This window comes from Lathamus discolor, chromosome 1 (assembly GCF_037157495.1).
Source record: "Lathamus discolor isolate bLatDis1 chromosome 1, bLatDis1.hap1, whole genome shotgun sequence".
Classification (NCBI taxonomy): domain Eukaryota; kingdom Metazoa; phylum Chordata; class Aves; order Psittaciformes; family Psittacidae; genus Lathamus; species Lathamus discolor.
Window position 1 is genome coordinate 166,003,099 of NC_088884.1, and position 16,513 is coordinate 166,019,611.

Consider the following 16,513-nt stretch of genomic DNA (forward strand, 5'->3'; position numbering starts at 1 on the left):
AGCAGCAGTCATTTTTCTCCTTCTCAGTAGCCAGTGCAGTGCTGTGTTTTGATCTTTTGGCCTGGGAACAGTGCTGATAACGCCGATGTTTTCAGTTACTGCTCAAACGCTTGGTCTGGCCAAGGACTTTCTGAGCCTCATGCTCTGCCAGGGAGGAGGGGAAGCTGGGAGGAAGCAGAGACAGGACACCTGACCCAAATCGACCAAAGGGGTATTCCATACCACAGCACGTCATGCCCGGGATGTAACTGGGAGTTACCCAGAAGGGCTGGGGGACTGCAGGGCTGGTCGAGGTATAGGTCGGTGCTTGGCTGGGGGGAGTGGGGCGAGTTATTGGTTGGCTGGTGTTGAGGTGCTGTATTCTTTCCTCTTGTTATTTCTTTTATCATTATTGTTATTGGTGGTAGCAGTAGTGATTTGTGTTATACCTTAGTTACTAAACTGTTCTTATCTCAACCCGTGGGAGTTGCATTCCTTTCGATTCTCCTCCATCCCTCCAGGAGCAGGGGGAGGGCAAGAGGCGGGGGAGTAAGTGGACGGGCTGTTGGGTTTATGGCTGAATTTGTTTAAACCACGACACATGCTCTAGCCATTGTTATCAGTGTAATCAGTGAGTAAGGTGGGAGCTACATCAAATGTCTGCACCACACGCTGATAAGCCCCTCAGATACCATCTGCAGTTGTGAGGTGCTGTGGTGGAGGAGGGCAGGGAAGCGTGTTTATGTGAAACACTGCAGTAGCTGTTTGGGTCGCAGCACGGAAGAGGGATGGGAGGGTCACTGTTGGTGTTTAAGGCCAGAAGAGATGCGTGAGGAGAGCCCCAAAGAAAAGCTGTGGGAGCTGTTTGCCTGTGGTAGATGCGACTGTGTTTCTAGAACAGAGGCTGATGCTGTGAGTTACTTCTGATTGGCAGCCCAAGGCTGTCATCCTGCCTTGCTCGCAGAGTGGGTGAGATTGGAAGGGACTTCTTGATGTTTACTCCAACCTCTTGCTCAGACTCTGGTGCCTTGTCCACTCTGGTTTTGAACATCTCCAAGGCGATCTCTACAAGTTCTTCGGGCAACCCGTTCCGGTGATCACCTGGAGAGTAAACCTTTTCTCTTAATGTTTAAATGGACTTTCCTGTCCTGTGTTTCATTTTGTGCCCATTGCCTCTGCAGTTTTGGTTGTGGTGTGAAACAGGGAACAGCTACATGGGATGCTACAAAATTTCTTGAGACACCCTGGGTGATCTTTGAAGGTACCACCTTTTCCATTGGCAGCGAGATAAAAAACACTCTTAAACCTAGTTTTGGTTTTTGCCTTCCCACCCCTCAACCATGAACGTCTCTTTCCTGCACTATCCGTTTGAAATGTCACTTTGCTGTGCGATCCTTTGGGTGTCCCCACCTTTATTAAAATTCCAAAATCAAAGCTTAACTTGTTAACAGTTTATTTTCATATGTACAAGGAGGAGCAACATAAAGATGATGTAAGGATAGATAGGTTTGTAAAACAAGCCATGTGTTAAAGGGACAGCTGCAGCAATACCCTGCTTGTACGATGCTATATATGAGTGCATCTGTTTTGAATGAGTTTTACGCATGACCTGCACACTGATCATGTGTGCTTTTTAGGCTGCACACCAGCCTGTCAGCCTCGTCAGTGTTGATGCTGTGGTGGACTCACGTCAGCCGTTTCTTGAGCTGAAGAAAAACCCGGTTCTTGTTGTTCGGTAAATAAAAGAACCCTTCTGTTTCAGAGCAGCGTGCTCTCGCGTGGACACTGTGCGTGCCGGAACAGACCCTTTCGGGAGTTCCAGAAGAGTTTTTAACCTCTTTCTTTCAGCTGCAAGACCAAAAAGAAAAGAGAAGTTTCTGCTAATGGGAAGCAACAGAGGAGAGCGGAGGTATGTCTGGTAATTGTAGCAGATGCTCCTCGGACGTTGCCAAGAGAGGAAATCCATTTACCCTCTGCTTTCGCCAACTGGTCTGTACTTTGCCTGTAGTTATCCTCCCTGCTTCTGCATTTTATAGAATCCTGGAATAGTTCATGTTGGAAGGGACCTTAAAGCTCATCCAGTTCCAACCCCCGCCCAGGGGCGGGCAGGGACACCTCACACGAGAGCAGCTTGCTCCAAGCCCCTGTGTCCAACCTGGCCTTGAGCACTGCCAGGGATGGGGCAGCCACAGCTTCTCTGGGCACCCTGTGCCAGCGCCTCAGCACCCTCGCAGGGAAGAGCTTCTGCCTGAGAGCCCGTCTCAGTCTCCCCTCTGGCAGGTTCAAGCCATTCCCCCTTGGCCTGTCCCTGCACGCCCTTGTCCAAAGCCCCTCTCCAGGTTTCTTGTGGCCCCTGTAGGCACTGGAGCTGCTCTAAGGTTTCCCCCCCTTAAGGAACCTTTTATTCTCCAGGCCGAACAAGCCCATCTCTCTCAGCCTGGCTGCGGAGCAGAGGTGCTCCAGCCCTCTCAGCATCTCCATGGTTTCCTCTGGCTCACTTGCGCGGCTCCACGTCCCTCTGGAGTTGGGGCCCAAGAACTGGATGCAGGACTTTGTTTCCTCTTACATTGGCATAAATGCAGAGTGTCCCTTCAACAGCTGGACAGATCTAGATCCTCCTATAGAAACACCTGGGGCCGGTAAATCGGAGCAAAACCACGTCCTCTGCTTGAACAAGGAGGGAATTATTTTGTTCAACTTGCTTGCGTGCTTAATTCAAGAAGGTTTTTTCCCTTCCAGTCAAGTACATTCATGTAATTGAAAGCATTGTCACAGGAAATCTCAGCTTGATTTGCTTTCCTGGTTTGAGACCATTGCATTGCTTTTTGCCTAAGCAGCAATCGGTTTGCTTGCAGGCTGTTTTGCAGCAGCTCTGTGGGGAATTACCACTATTTTTCTCATCATCCTGTTGGATGTTGTAACAATGCAGCTCCCCAGTTTCCTCTTGACGTTTGGGTACTGCCAGCAGAGTTTGCAGCTCTTGGTATTGTCTTTGTTGAATTAGTACCCATGCAGTCTTTCCAACCCGATGGGAGTCCACCAGAGTACTCCCAGTGTGCTGTCCTTGTTTACGATGTCTTCCGTCTAGGTGATGTGCGCGACAACTTGACAAAGTGTTGCTATCCTGACCTGCTTGTGTGGGCGGAGACTCGTGGGACAGTTTCAGGGCTCAGAGTTGATTTTCCTGAGGTGGATCCCAGCTCTGCAGCAGAGGAGCTGCACTGCTGAGGAGAAGGCAAGGGCCGGAGGGAGGGAGAGCCGGGCACTGCAGGTCAGTCCCATTATTTTTCTGTAATGAGGGTGGTAAAGCACTGGCACAGGTTGCCCGGAGAGGTGGTGGATGCACCGCCCCTGGAGACATCCGAGGCCAGGCTGGATGTGGTTCTGAGCCCCCCGATGTAGTTGGAGATGTCCCTGCTCGTTGCAGGGGAGGGGTTGGACTAGGTGACCTTTAAAAGTTCCTTCCAACCAAAACCGTTCTGTGATCCTATGATTAGAACCCCAGGGAATGCAGGTGTTTCCCTGCAGCTGCTGAGGGTCTCTTTAAAACCCCAAAGCCACAGCTGCCCTTCTTTCTTACGGAAGGGCTTGTCCTCCTCACGCTCTTTGGTGTGTCTGGTGCGATTGTGCCCTTGCTGAAGCTCGTCTTTGGTACCTTGAGCTAAAGTGCTTTGCTGACATGAGGTTCAGTTCATCTGGAGGAACATAGTGTAATGCAGCCAGGGAGGGGAAACTGGCTTGTTTGAAATACTGAGGTCTGCTCAGTGTGTGGTTCTCATTAAATGTTTGCTACCACAGGTACCGGTACCAGCGGGAGTAACACCCAGCTCTGGGCAAATTCGCTTGCATTTCAGCCTGTTTGAACTGGTCACTTACCAGCATAGCGAGTGTCACGTCCTGAAAGCAAGGCTCCTCCGGTGCAGCTGATGGACCCCTGAGCCCAGCAGGAGGCCTGAGGCTGCTTTGCCATCTGCCCATAAGAACAATGGCACTTGAACCGCAGCAGGGTGTAGAGCTTTCGTGTGCGTAACCCCAAATGTATCTACCTTTCCTAGCCTGCCAGGCACGCAGCATCAGTGCGGGTTTCTAGTTCCCTAAAGGGTATTATCTGCCAAACATTTTACAGTGACAGGACTTCCGCTGTACCACAGCTGACGGGGGGCTCACAGACCAGAGCACACGCAGCCTAGTCCACAGATTCGCTTTCCCGGCAGCCCTGGGCACCACTCGCAGGGACAGAGATGTGTATTTAGCCCCCGATTTCAAGGAGGTGCCGTAACAGCGCGGTGCCTGCAGGCAGACAGCACATTTCCAGGGGACCCCTCTCTACTGCTGCCTTTGCCGCAGCCTGGTGATCACAGAGCCCCACAGGTGATGGGGCTGCCCGGCGCGCAGTGTGCTCACGAACCCAGCCGTATAGGGACAAGGTCCTCGGGTGCCGCAGTGAAGCACGGCAAAGTGGCACGGGAGGAAGAGGTAAGGGCACTGGGGATGTGAATGGAAAACTCTTGTTATTGCTACTCTGTGCACACGCAGCAAGCGCTCTGCCTCTGCGTTCCGTGCACGCAGCAGCATCCCCTAATGTTCGGGGGCTGGTGCCAGAGCTTATCTGCTCCGTTGGTGGCATTCGTGTCGCCGCGCAGCTAGACATTGATGGGTGGCTGTAACAGGCCGCTGCTCAGCTGCTCGCCTTAGAGAAAGGATTCCCTTTGTGCAGCTGCCTCTCACAGCTGGATGACTGCTGCAAAGGTTTGGAGCTCCACGACAGACAAGACTATTTATATTTAAAGATTCCTGCTTTTAATGAAGTCAGATAGTTGTCCTGAAAAAATAAAGACCTTACCAAGCCAGGAGCACATTGCTTTTGTCTTCTCTAATACTCTCTTACAGTCTCTTCCCTTCCCGTCTGTCTTCCCTTCCCTTCCCGTCTCTTGTACTCTTTTCTCTCCTGTTCTCCTCTATTCTCTTAGTCTCTTCCATTTTCTTATAGTCTCTTCCCTTCCCTTCTGGTTCTGTTTTCTCAGATTCTTTTATATTCTCTTTCCATATATTCTCCTAGTCGACTTTTTCTAATCTCTATTCTCTTCTCCTCCCTTATGTCCTTTTGCATTTTCTTCTATTCCCTTCTCTTTACTCTCTTCTCTTGTCCTGTATCCTCTTAGTCTCTTCCTCTCCCTTATCTTCTCTTTTATTCCCTTCTCTTTTCTTTTAAATTCTCTCCTCTTACGTTCTCTTCCCTTATCTTAGATTCTCTTATAGTCTCTTCTCAGATATTCCTTTCTCTTCTATTCCCTTCTCTTTTGCTCTCTTAAGAGTCTCTTCCCTCTTTTATATTCTCTTCCCTTTTTTTGTAGTCCTACGTTTTCTTATTTTCTCCTCTATTGTCTTACAGTGTATAGTGTTTTCACTTATTCCTGTCTCTCTTCTATATTTGCTTACATATTGTTCTCTTAGATTCCCTTCTGTTTTATTTGCTGGTATACTCTTATAGTCCCTTCATTTCCTTTTCTTAGATTCTCTAAGTTTCTCTTCCCTTTTCCTGTATGCTCTTCAATTTTTCTCTCTTGGCTTCTCTTAGATTCTCTTCTCTTCTAATCTTAGATTCTCTTCTCTTCAATGATACTCTCTCCCCCTGTATTCTCTTCTTAGATGCTCTTCAGCTCTCTAATCTTAGATTCTGTTAGATCTCTTACGTTCCCTGGTATTCTTTTCCCCTGGATGCTCTTCTCTAGTAATCTCTTAGGTTCTCTTCCCCATATTCAACTGTGTTCTTACCTTCTCTTCCATTAGATTGTCTCAGAACCTCTGCTCTTGTATTCACTCTCATTCCGAAGGAAGGAAGGAGGGATGGAGGGAAGGAAGGAAAAAAGGAAGGAGGGAAGCAAGGAGAGAGGGAAGGAGGGAGAGGAAAGAAGGAGGGAGGGAAAGAAGGAGCCATTTACGGCCATTTCTATCCCATTTTTGCCCTGTTCTCACCAGTTTAAGCCATTTTTTGGCTATTTCTCACCCATCTCAAACCTTTTTTTCCCATTTCTAAACCATTTTTGTCCATCTCTAACCCAAATTTGGCCACTTCTAACCCATTTTATGCCAGTTTTTTGCCACTTCTAACCAATTTCTGACCATTTCTAACCCGTTTTAAGCCATTTTTTGAAATTTCTAACCCATTTTAAGACATTTTGGATTTCTTTTAACACATTTTTCCCATTTCTAGCCCATTTTAATGTTGTTTTTTTTTTTTTTTTTTTGTATTTCTAAAGTGGTTTTGGCCATTTCCAACCCATTTTTGCCAAATTCTGACCCATTTTAACGCTTTTATGCCCACTTCTAAACCGTTTTAAGCTTTTATTTGCAATTTCTAAACTGTTTTTGCCATTTCTAACCCATTTTTGGCCACTTCTAACCTGTTTAATGCCATTTTTTTCAATTTCTGCCTCTTTTTGGCCCGTTTCTGACTGCGTTTAAACCACTTTTTTCTTTTTCTAATGCATTTTTGCCCATTTGTCACCAGTTTTAAGCCAGTTTTCACCATTTCTTACCCATTTTTTGCCACTTCTAACATCATTGATGCCATTTTTAGCCCTTTGTAACCCTTTTGTGTCCGCTTCTATCCTCTTTTAAGCCATTTGTCCCTTTCTAAACCATTTTTCTTCATTTCTAACCAACTTTTTGCCACTTCAAACACATTATTTCCCATTTCTTACCCATTTTAAGCCATTTTTTTTTCTCTTTCTAACCCGCTTTCCCCCATTTCTAACCTATTTTAAGCCATTTTTGTCTATTTCTAAACTGGGCTGCGGGGGGAAAAGTGAGCGTGTGCTGCCACCAGGTGTCCAGACTTCGGTACTGCAGCCGGTGGGAGGGGTGGGGCATGGCGTGGGGCACGGGTCGCTGCTGCCCTCCTGTGGCGAAAGCGCGGTACTGCAGGTGTTGGAGATGGGGGGGGCAGGTGAGTGGCTCAGTGCGGCGCTAGCTGCTGCCATCCTGTGGCCAAAACGCGGTACTGCAGGTGTTGGAGACGGGGGAGCGGTGAGTAACCCCGTTAAGCATCGACACCCCCAGGCTGCCATTGGCTGAGGCGCCTGTCAGTCATTCTAGGACCCGCCCCGTTTCCGCTCCGCCCCCCCACGGCTCCCATTGCCTCAGGCGTCTGTCAGTCACCCTAGGACCAGCCCCGTTTCCGCCCCATTTTAGACTCTCACGGGTCTGAGACTGCCTGACGGGAGCCTCAGCGAATGGGAGCCTTTGAGGGGGCGATGCTTAACGGGGACACTCATTTCCCCCCGCCCCATCCCCACCACCTGCAGTACCCACGTTTGGCCACAGGATGGCAGCAGCTAGCGCTGCACTGAGCCACTCACCTGCCCCCCCGTCTCCAACACCTGCAGTACCGCATTTTGGCCACAGGATGGCAGCAGCTAGCCCCGCACTGAGCCACTCACTTGCCCCCCCCATCTCCAACACCTGCAGTACCGCATTTTGGCCACAGGATGGCAGCAGCGACCCGTGCCCAGTTTAGAAATAAATGGCTTAAAACAGGCTAGAAATGGGGGGAAACGGGTTAGAAACAGAAAAAAAATGGCTTAAAATGGGTAAGAAATGGGAAATAATGTGTTTGAAGTGGCAAAAAAATGGTTAGAAATGAAGAAAAATGGTTTAGAAAGGGCCAAATGGCTTAAAAGAGGATAGAAGCGGACACAAAAGGGTTACAAAGGGCTAAAAATGGCATAAATGATGTTAGAAGTGGCAAAAAATGGGTAAGAAATGGTCAAAACTGGCTTAAAACTGGTGACAAATGGGCAAAAATGCGTTAGGAAAAGAAAAAAGTGGTTTAAACAGAGTCAGAAACGGGCCAAAAAGAGGCAGAAATTGAAAAAAATGGCATTAAACAGGTTAGAAGTGGCCAAAAATGGGTTAGAAACGGTGAAAACAGTTTAGAAATTGCAAATAAAAGCTCAAAACGGTTTAGAAGTGGGCATAAAAGCGTTAAAATGGGTCAGAATTTGGCAAAAATGGGTTGGAAATGGCCAAAACCACTTCAGAAATACAAACACCCCCCCCAAACCAACATTAAAATGGGCTAGAAATGGGAAAAATGTGTTAGAAAAAAAGCCAAAATGTCTTAAAATGGGTTAGAAATTACAAAAAATGGCTCAAAACGGGTTAGAAATGGTCAGAAATCGGTTAGAAGTGGCAAAAAACTGGCATAAAATGGGTTAGAAGTGGCCAAATTTAGGTTAGGGATGGCCAAAAATGGTTTAGAAATGGGAAAAAAAGGTTTAAGATGGGTGACAAATAGCCAAAAAATGGCTTAAACTGGTGAGAACAGGGCAAAAATGGGATAGAAATGGCCGTAAATGGCTCCTTCTTTCCCTCCCTCCTTCTTTCCTCTCCCTCCTTCCCTCTATCCTTGCTTCCCTCCTTCCTTTTTAACTTCCCTCCCTCCCTCCCTCCTTCCGTCAGAATGAGAGTGAATACAACAGCAGAGGTTCTGAGACAATCTAATGGAAGAGAAGGTAAGAACACAGTTGAATACGGGGAAGAGAATAGAAGGGAAGAGGACCTAAGAGATTACTAGAGAAGAGCATCCAGGGGAAAAGAATACCAGGGAACGTAAGAGATCTAACAGAATCTAAGATTAGAGAGCTGAAGAGCATCTCAGAAGAGAATATAGGGGGAGAGAGTATCATTGAAGAGAATCTAAGATTAGAAGAGTAGAGAAGAGAATCTAAGAGAAGCCAAGAGAGAAAAATTGAAGAGCATACAGGAAAAGGGAAGAGAAATTTAGAGAAGCTAAGAAAAGGAATTGAAGAGACTGTAAGAGTATACCAGCAAATAAAACAGAAGGGAATCTAAGAGAACAATATGTAAGCAAATATAGAAGAGAGACAGGAATAAGTGAAAACACTATACACTGTAAGACAATAGAGGAGAAAATAAGAAAACGTAGGACTACAAAAAAAGGGAAGAGAATATAAAAGAGGGAAGAGACTCTTAAGAGAGCAAAAGAGAAGGGAATAGAAGAGAAAGGAATATCTGAGAAGAGACTATAAGAGAATCTAAGATAAGGGAAGAGAACTTAAGAGGAGAGAATTTAAAAGAAAAGAGAAGGGAATAAAAGAGAAGATAAGGGAGAGGAAGAGACTAAGAGAATACAGGACAAGAGAAGAGAGTAAAGAGAAGGGAATAGAAGAAAATGCGAAAGGATACAAGAGAAGGGAGGAGAAGAGAATAGAGATTAGAAAAGACTAGGAGAATAGATGGAAAGAGAATATAAAAGAATCTGAGAAAACAGAACCAGAAGGGAAGGGAAGAGACTATAAGAAAATGGAAGAGACTAAGAGAATAGAGGAGAACAGGAGAGAAAAGAGTACAAGAGACGGGAAGGGAAGGGAAGACAGACGGGAAGGGAAGAGACTGTAAGAGAGTATTAGAGAAGACAAAAGCAATGTGCTCCTGGCTTGGTAAGGTCTTTATTTTTTCAGGACAACTATCTGACTTCATTAAAAGCAGGAATCTTTAAATATAAATAGTCTTGTCTGTCGTGGAGCTCCAAACCTTTGCAGCAGTCATCCAGCTGTGAGAGGCAGCTGCACAAAGGGAATCCTTTCTCTAAGGCGAGCAGCTGAGCAGCGGCCTGTTACAGCCACCCATCAATGTCTAGCTGCGCGGCGACACGAATGCCACCAACGGAGCAGATAAGCTCTGGCACCAGCCCCCGAACAGGAGGGGACGCTGCTGCGTGCACGGAACGCAGAGGCAGAGCGCTTGCTGCGTGTGCACTGAGTAGCAATAACAAGAGTTTTCCATTCACATCCCCAGTGCCCTTACCTCTTCCTCCCGTGCCACTTTGCCGTGCTTCACTGCGGCATCCGAGGACCTTGTCCCTATACGGCTGGGTTCGTGAGCACACTGCGCGCCGGGCAGACCGCATCACCTGCGGGGCTCTGTGATCACCAGGCTGCAGCAAAGGCAGCAGTAGAGAGGGGCCCCTTGGAAATGTGCTGTCTGCCTGCAGGCACCGCGCTGTTACGGCACCTCCTTGAAATCGGGGGCTAAATACACATCTCTGTCCCTGCGAGTGGTGCCCGGGGCTGCCGGGAAAGCGAATCTGTGGACTAGGCTGCGTGTGTTCTGGTTTGTGAGCCCCCCGTCAGCTGTGGTACAGCGGAAGTCCTGTCACTGTAAAATGTTTGGCAGATAATACCCTTTAGGGAACTAGAAACCCGCACTGATGCTGCGTGCCTGGCAGGCTAGGAAAGGTAGATACATTTGGGGTTACGCACATGAAAGCTCTACACCCTACTGCGGTTCAAGTGCCATTGTTCTTATAGGCAGATGGCAAAGCAGCCTCAGGCCTCCTGCTGGTCTCAGGGGTCCATCAGCTGCACCAGAGGAGCCTTGCTTTCAGGACATGACACTTGCTATGCTGGTAAGTGACCAGTTCAAATAGGCTGAAATGCAAGCGAATTTGCCCAGAGCTGGGTGTTACTCCCACTGGCACCGGTACGTGTGGTAGCAAACATTTAATGAGAACCACATGCTGAGCAGACCTCAGTATTTCAAACAAGCCAGTTTCCCCTCCCTGGCTGCATTACACTATGTTCCTCCAGATGAACCGAACCTCATGTCAGCAAAGCACTTTAGCTCAAGGTACCAAAGAGGAGCTTCAGCAAGGGCACAATCGCACCAGACACACCAAAGAGCGTGTGGAGGAGAAGCCCTTCCGTAAGAAAGAAGGGTAGCTGTGGCTTTGGGGTTTTAAAGAGACCCTCAGCAGCTGCAGGGAAACACCTGCATGCCCTGGGGTTCTAACCATAGGATCACAGAACGGTTTTGGCTGGAAGGAACCTTTAAAGGTCACCTAGTCCAACCCCTCCCCTGCAACGAGCAGGGACATCTCCAACTACATCGGGGGGCTCAGAACCACATCCAGCCTGGCCTCGGATGTCTCCAGGGACGATGCATCCATCACTTCTCCGGGCAACCTGTGCCGGTGCTTTACCACCCTCATTACAGAAAAATAATGGGACTGACCTGCAGTGCCCGGCTCTCCCTCCCTCCGGCCCTTGCCTTCTCCTCAGCAGTGCAGCTCCTCTGCTGCAGAGCTGGGATCCACCTCAGGAAAATCAACTCTGAGCCCTGAAACTGCCCCACGAGTCTCCGCCCACACAAGCGGGTCAGGATAGCAACGCTTTGTCAAGTTGTCGCACACATCACCTAGACGGAAGACATCGTAAACAAGGACAACACACTGGGAGTACTCTGGTGGACTCCCATCGGGTTGGAAAGACTGCATGGGTACTAATTCAACAAAGACAATACCAAGAGCTGCAAACTCTGCTGGCAGTACCCAAACGTCAAGAGGAAACTGGGGAGCTGCATTGTTACAACATCCAACAGGATGATGAGAAAAATAGTGGTAATTCCCCGCAGAGCTGCTGCAAAACAGCCTGCAAGCAAACCGATTGCTGCTTAGGCAAAAAGCAATGCAATGGTCTCAAATCAGGAAAGCAAATCAAGCTGAGATTTCCTGTGACAATGCTTTCAATTACATGAATGTACTTGACTGGAAGGGAAAAAAACTTCTTGAATTAAGCAGGCAAGCAAGTTGAACAAAATAATTCCGTCCTTGTTCAAGCAGAGGACGTGGTTTTGCTCCGATTTACCGGCCCCAGGTCTTCCTATAGGAGGATCTAGATCTGTCCAGCTGTTGAAGGGACACTCTGCATTTATGCCAATGTAAGAGGAAACAAAGTCCTGCATCCAGATCTTGGGCCCCAACTCCAGAGGGACGTGGAGCCGCGCAAGTGAGCCAGAGGAAACCATGGAGATGCTGAGAGGGCTGGAGCACCTCTGCTCCGCAGCCAGGCTGAGAGAGATGGGCTTGTTCGGCCTGGAGAATAAAAGGTTCCTTAAGGGGGGGAAACCTTAGAGCAGCTCCAGTGCCTACAGGGGCCACAAGAAACCTGGAGAGGGGCTTTGGACAAGGGCGTGTAGGGACAGGCCAAGGGGGAATGGCTTGAACCTGCCAGAGGGGAGACTGAGACGGGCTCTCAGGCAGAAGTTCTTCCCTGTGAGGGTGCTGAGGCGCTGGCACGGGGTGCCCAGAGAAGCTGTGGCTGCCCCATCCCTGGCAGTGTTCGAGGCCAGGTTGGACAGAGGGGCTTGGAGCAACCTGCTCTAGTGGAAGGGGTCCCTGCCCAAGGCAGGGGGTTGGAACTGGATGAGCTTTAAGGTCCCTTCCAACCCAAACCATACCACGACATTTTTCCATCCCTGGTGATAGGCAGGAAGGTGTCAAGTCCCCCGCTCCCCATCCCTCTCTGGGGATCAGCACTCACTGTAGGGGCAGCTCTCCAGCACACAGGGCAATTCTCCTTTTGGAGACAGCCTCCTGGAAGGATGCAGCCATTTCATCCTGTTTCAGGGAAACACCTCTCCATGTGCTATCGTCACAACCGGCCGCAAACTTCCCCTTTGTTGGGGGAAGAGAGGGAAACTGATGTGTTTGACTCCTGGAAAAGCTCTGGGGTGCGATGAGAAACATCCTGCACACAGAAAAAAAAAAAAAAATCAAGTAGTTTTGGGAAGGCCTGGCAAACTGCTGGACCTCGAGAAGAGCTTCACAGAAACTGCACTTTCCTGTTACTGTCAATCATTTGGGCTATACAGGCTGAGATACCAGAACATTGGAGTTACTGCAGATAAAGACTGTGAAGGTAGCATTTTACCCTGGCTGCATTCCTCAGCCAAAACCACTGCAGCAAGCTGGGTTAATGCGTGGATTCACATGCTGCCAGCACCAATGCAGCCTCTGCTGCTGCACCTTTCTCTGCACAGTCACCCCAGCTCTAAACCTGGCTCCCACCCACATTTGCCTAGGGGCTCTTGTGCCTCTCAACACTCCCTCATGTTGTCTAGGCCTGAGGCTGCATTGAAGGTGCTGCTCAAATGCTGGAAACACCAGATGAAGGGACAACACTTGCAAGGGAGGCTCTTTAAGTAATACTTAAAAAACTAGTGCTCTGACCACTGTTAATTTTCTTGCAATGCACAAATGAGCACACCGGGGCAAGCTCTCCTCATTAAATTTCAGTGTGACAGAGCAGAATCTCACAGTGTTTGTCTTAAGTGATTTTCTTTTAATAGTAAAAATACATCATTACTTTTACTGTTAAGCAGGTATCCTGCTTGTATAGGTTTACTAGATTATTTTCCATGATAGATAAAATAACCAACTAGAACAGTCAACAATGAGCAGTAACCTCCAGGTCTGTCACCTGCGTCAACTGCAGCTGGATAATATCTCTACCCTTTACTTTATACAGCACTTCTGATTTTGGCAGAATAATGTTTTAAAATACATTGAGACACTGGTTAGCCAAATGCTTCTCTATGATTCTACGATACAATGTTAGGTACAATGACCTACCTCCTTTCGCTAGGCAAAGCTCCAGGGTAATGGATATTTCGTAGTATCAGAATTAGCAGTGGAATTCAGAACGCTCTTTAGCCAGGCCCTGAAATATTTAACATGAAATAAGATACAACCTCCCCTACCTCGACTTCCAGACAATAACCCAGAAAGGACTGCTTCAGGGAAGCTTACTCTTGCCTACAGATAACAGCAAAAAAAGCATCTGAAGAAAATAACATTATTTTTCAAACCCCTTTTTTGCTCCCCAAACACATTTTCTTGCTACTTTCTGTTGCCGGGTTTCCCTTTATAGAGAGCAATGATTTATGGGAGAACTCCTGACTTTCAACCAGCTGTAGCCACTGCTGAGATCAGGGAACAAACCTGACCTCAGTTAGGCAGGGAGTAATCTGCTTTCAATCCCGCCCCCCGCCCCCCCCCCCCCCCTTAAATGAACACAGTATATTTGAGAGTATTTTTCATGTATAAATAAACAACACCATCAGCAGAAGGATATGAGGGGAAACTACAAAAAATGAACAAACTAAGTGTTCAAAGGCAAAAAATGAGCACTTTTCCACCAACAAATCCTAGTCTAGTAAGTGTATGTGCTATATTTATTAAGTAAAACAGTACAGAAATGACTTGATGATTACACTGAAGCTGACTGAAGTTTCTCCATCTATTTTCACCTTCCACTTGTGCTGCTAGAATCACACAAACTTGCTCTAAGGTTAAAGAGCTGAGAGCACAGTGTCCCAGAACATTTCTTCTCTTAGTTGTGCACAGTGTTTGATTCATAACCCAGATCTTGTTTAAACAGTCAGCTTCTGTCTGATTTCTATTGGTGTCAGTTCAAATCCTACCGCTGCAATAGGAAGTAAAAGAATTCTCTGGACTCCACCTCCAGAAGGCAGAGCCTTAAACGCCTGAAGCACACCTCCTCTGACCCTGAGACATACTCATTAATTCTACGTGCCTCAGAGGTTAGACAACATTTAAACCAGCCCGGCAGTGGTGGACGGTTAGAGACAGCAGGCCCTCCAGCTCCTCCAGCTGAAACCAAGAAGTTCTGGGGAGGCGGTGGAAGACAAAGGGACAGTTTCCCTCGGCTGTGGGGTGTCTGGAGGCTTGCACAGGGACAGGGGAATTAGCTTCAGGTACCACAGATCTGACACAGTCTCAGAATCCAGACCCAGATAGTCAGAGATGACACGCTGCAGGCTGTCTTGTGCCAGTGGGATTGTTTTAAATATGCTGCCCTTTTAAGAGAAAGCAGTGAAGCTCTTGTGAAAACCACAAGTGATGACATTTGTCGTGGTTCATTCCACAGCCTCAGGTCAGCATTCAAGAAAATTCAGTGACCTGAATGTAAACAGGTCTACAAAAGATGCACAGAGTTTTTCATCTCAGTTCTGGGGCCCTCACGGAGGGGGCATACACAGACAGAGAGAAAAATGCCTCTCCTTATCTTCATCAGGACTTAGTTATCGCCTTCCGCTTCCCCATTGTGAAGGCTGAACACAGAGCAAGTAGATTTCGAGGAACACAAGCGTTTTTCACTCTCATCACTACTGCGACTGCATTATGTCCCCTTACACACACACTAGTAGCCTTGCAGAAAAAGTATAAGGAGAATTTTGCTTACTTCTATGAGCGCCATATGCAGAGAAGATTTACCAAGGCAGAAACTGTAACAAGATCGTGACTGAATCTCCTGAATATCTATTAACAGATACCAAGTTTAAAGGGCACTCACTAAACGCTAACCATGTTTGCCTGAGCTGCAGGTACACCCTGAAGTCTCTCTGGAACCCAGTACGAGAAACAGTGAGGTCAGACCCGGGTATTCCTTTAATATGGTTGTAACAATGCCACATGCCTGTTAAAAAACAATCAAGATCAAGTGAGTGTTTCTGAAGAGTGCAAAGACAAGGCTGGGGTTGTTTTAAACCTTGACAAGTGAAGTGTTTTGCCCTCAGCACGTCAAGTAAGCGAAACCCAAACACGCATTACTGCAAGACTAGTCAGCTATGACATCACACCTATAGAAAAGCAAGATCAGTGCAAGTGAATGCAGACTAAGCACACCGTGATTAGATAGTTCAGGTTGCTACATCTGGTGCCAAGTACCAGCACAGATGGATTCTTACTAAATTTCGCTGCCATTTAAGCCCTTCTCGCTTAGCCATGTTTAAACCTAGGCACTAGCTCTCCCAGCTACAGCATCTAATTGATGTAATCACTTACTTTCCGTGCCCAAAATTAAGCAATACGTAACTCAGCACATAACTCATTAAGCACATAACTCAGGAGCCTTAAGAACCGGTTTGACACGCTCTGCTCTACCACTGTGGAGAACTTAAGTACTAAAGGATACTTGCCACAGTACCACAACCACACGGAAGTACTCCATCACCTCCTGATACGTACGGACCTTGTGAGGACTGTTAACGTAAGGCTTGCAGAACTGCTTGAAGTGACTCCACTGATTGGGTTTGTATCTGTAGGAAGCCTGAACGTCAGCGTAGGTCACAAACCTGCCTGGGCTCTCTGAGACACAAAGCTGCAGGAAAAGAAGGGTTTGAAATACCATAACTTCAACATGCACACTCTGTGCTTAAAGACAATGCCATCTTTGGGCGACAGTGTCGTGGTTTAAACCCAGTCAGCCATAAATCAGCCATGCAGTCTCTCTCTCACTTCCTCCCTTTTCTTCCCCCTGCTCCCAGAGGGACGGGAAGGAGAATCGAAAGAATATAACTCTCACGGGTTGAGATAAGAACAGTTTAGTAACTAAGGTATAACACAGATCACTACTGCTACCACCACCAATAATGATAAAGGAAATAACAAGGGAAGAGCATACAACACCTCACCACTCGCCAATCGAAAACTCACCTCATCCAGCCTGACCAAACACCTACCGATACCTTGTCCAACCACGCAGTGAACTAGCCCTTCTGGGTAACTCTCAGGTACATCCTGGGCATGACTTGCTGTGGTATGGAATACTTCTTTGGTTGGTTTGGGTCAGGTGTCCTGTCTCTGCTTCCTCCTGGCTTCCCCTCCTCCCTGGCAAAGCATGAGGCTCAGAAAGTCCTTGCAGACTAA

The 16,513-nt window shown here is 47.6% G+C and overlaps 1 long non-coding RNA gene across 3 annotated transcripts; it reads right to left on the reverse strand.

Annotated features, from left to right (window-relative positions):
• Positions 1-9,433: 9,433 nt before the first annotated feature.
• Positions 9,434-15,826, reverse strand: LOC136005838 (uncharacterized). 3 transcript variants are annotated; one of them, XR_010608937.1, is made up of 4 exons: positions 15,170-15,826; positions 13,415-13,502; positions 12,324-12,530; positions 9,434-9,940 (listed from the first exon to the last, which is right to left on the reverse strand). It is a non-coding gene; the product is annotated as an uncharacterized LOC136005838 (long non-coding RNA). The 3 variants fall into 3 exon arrangements; XR_010608935.1 differs by having other exon boundaries at positions 9,434-11,875; XR_010608936.1 differs by having other exon boundaries at positions 9,434-11,875; positions 15,159-15,826.
• Positions 15,827-16,513: the final 687 nt, after the last annotated feature.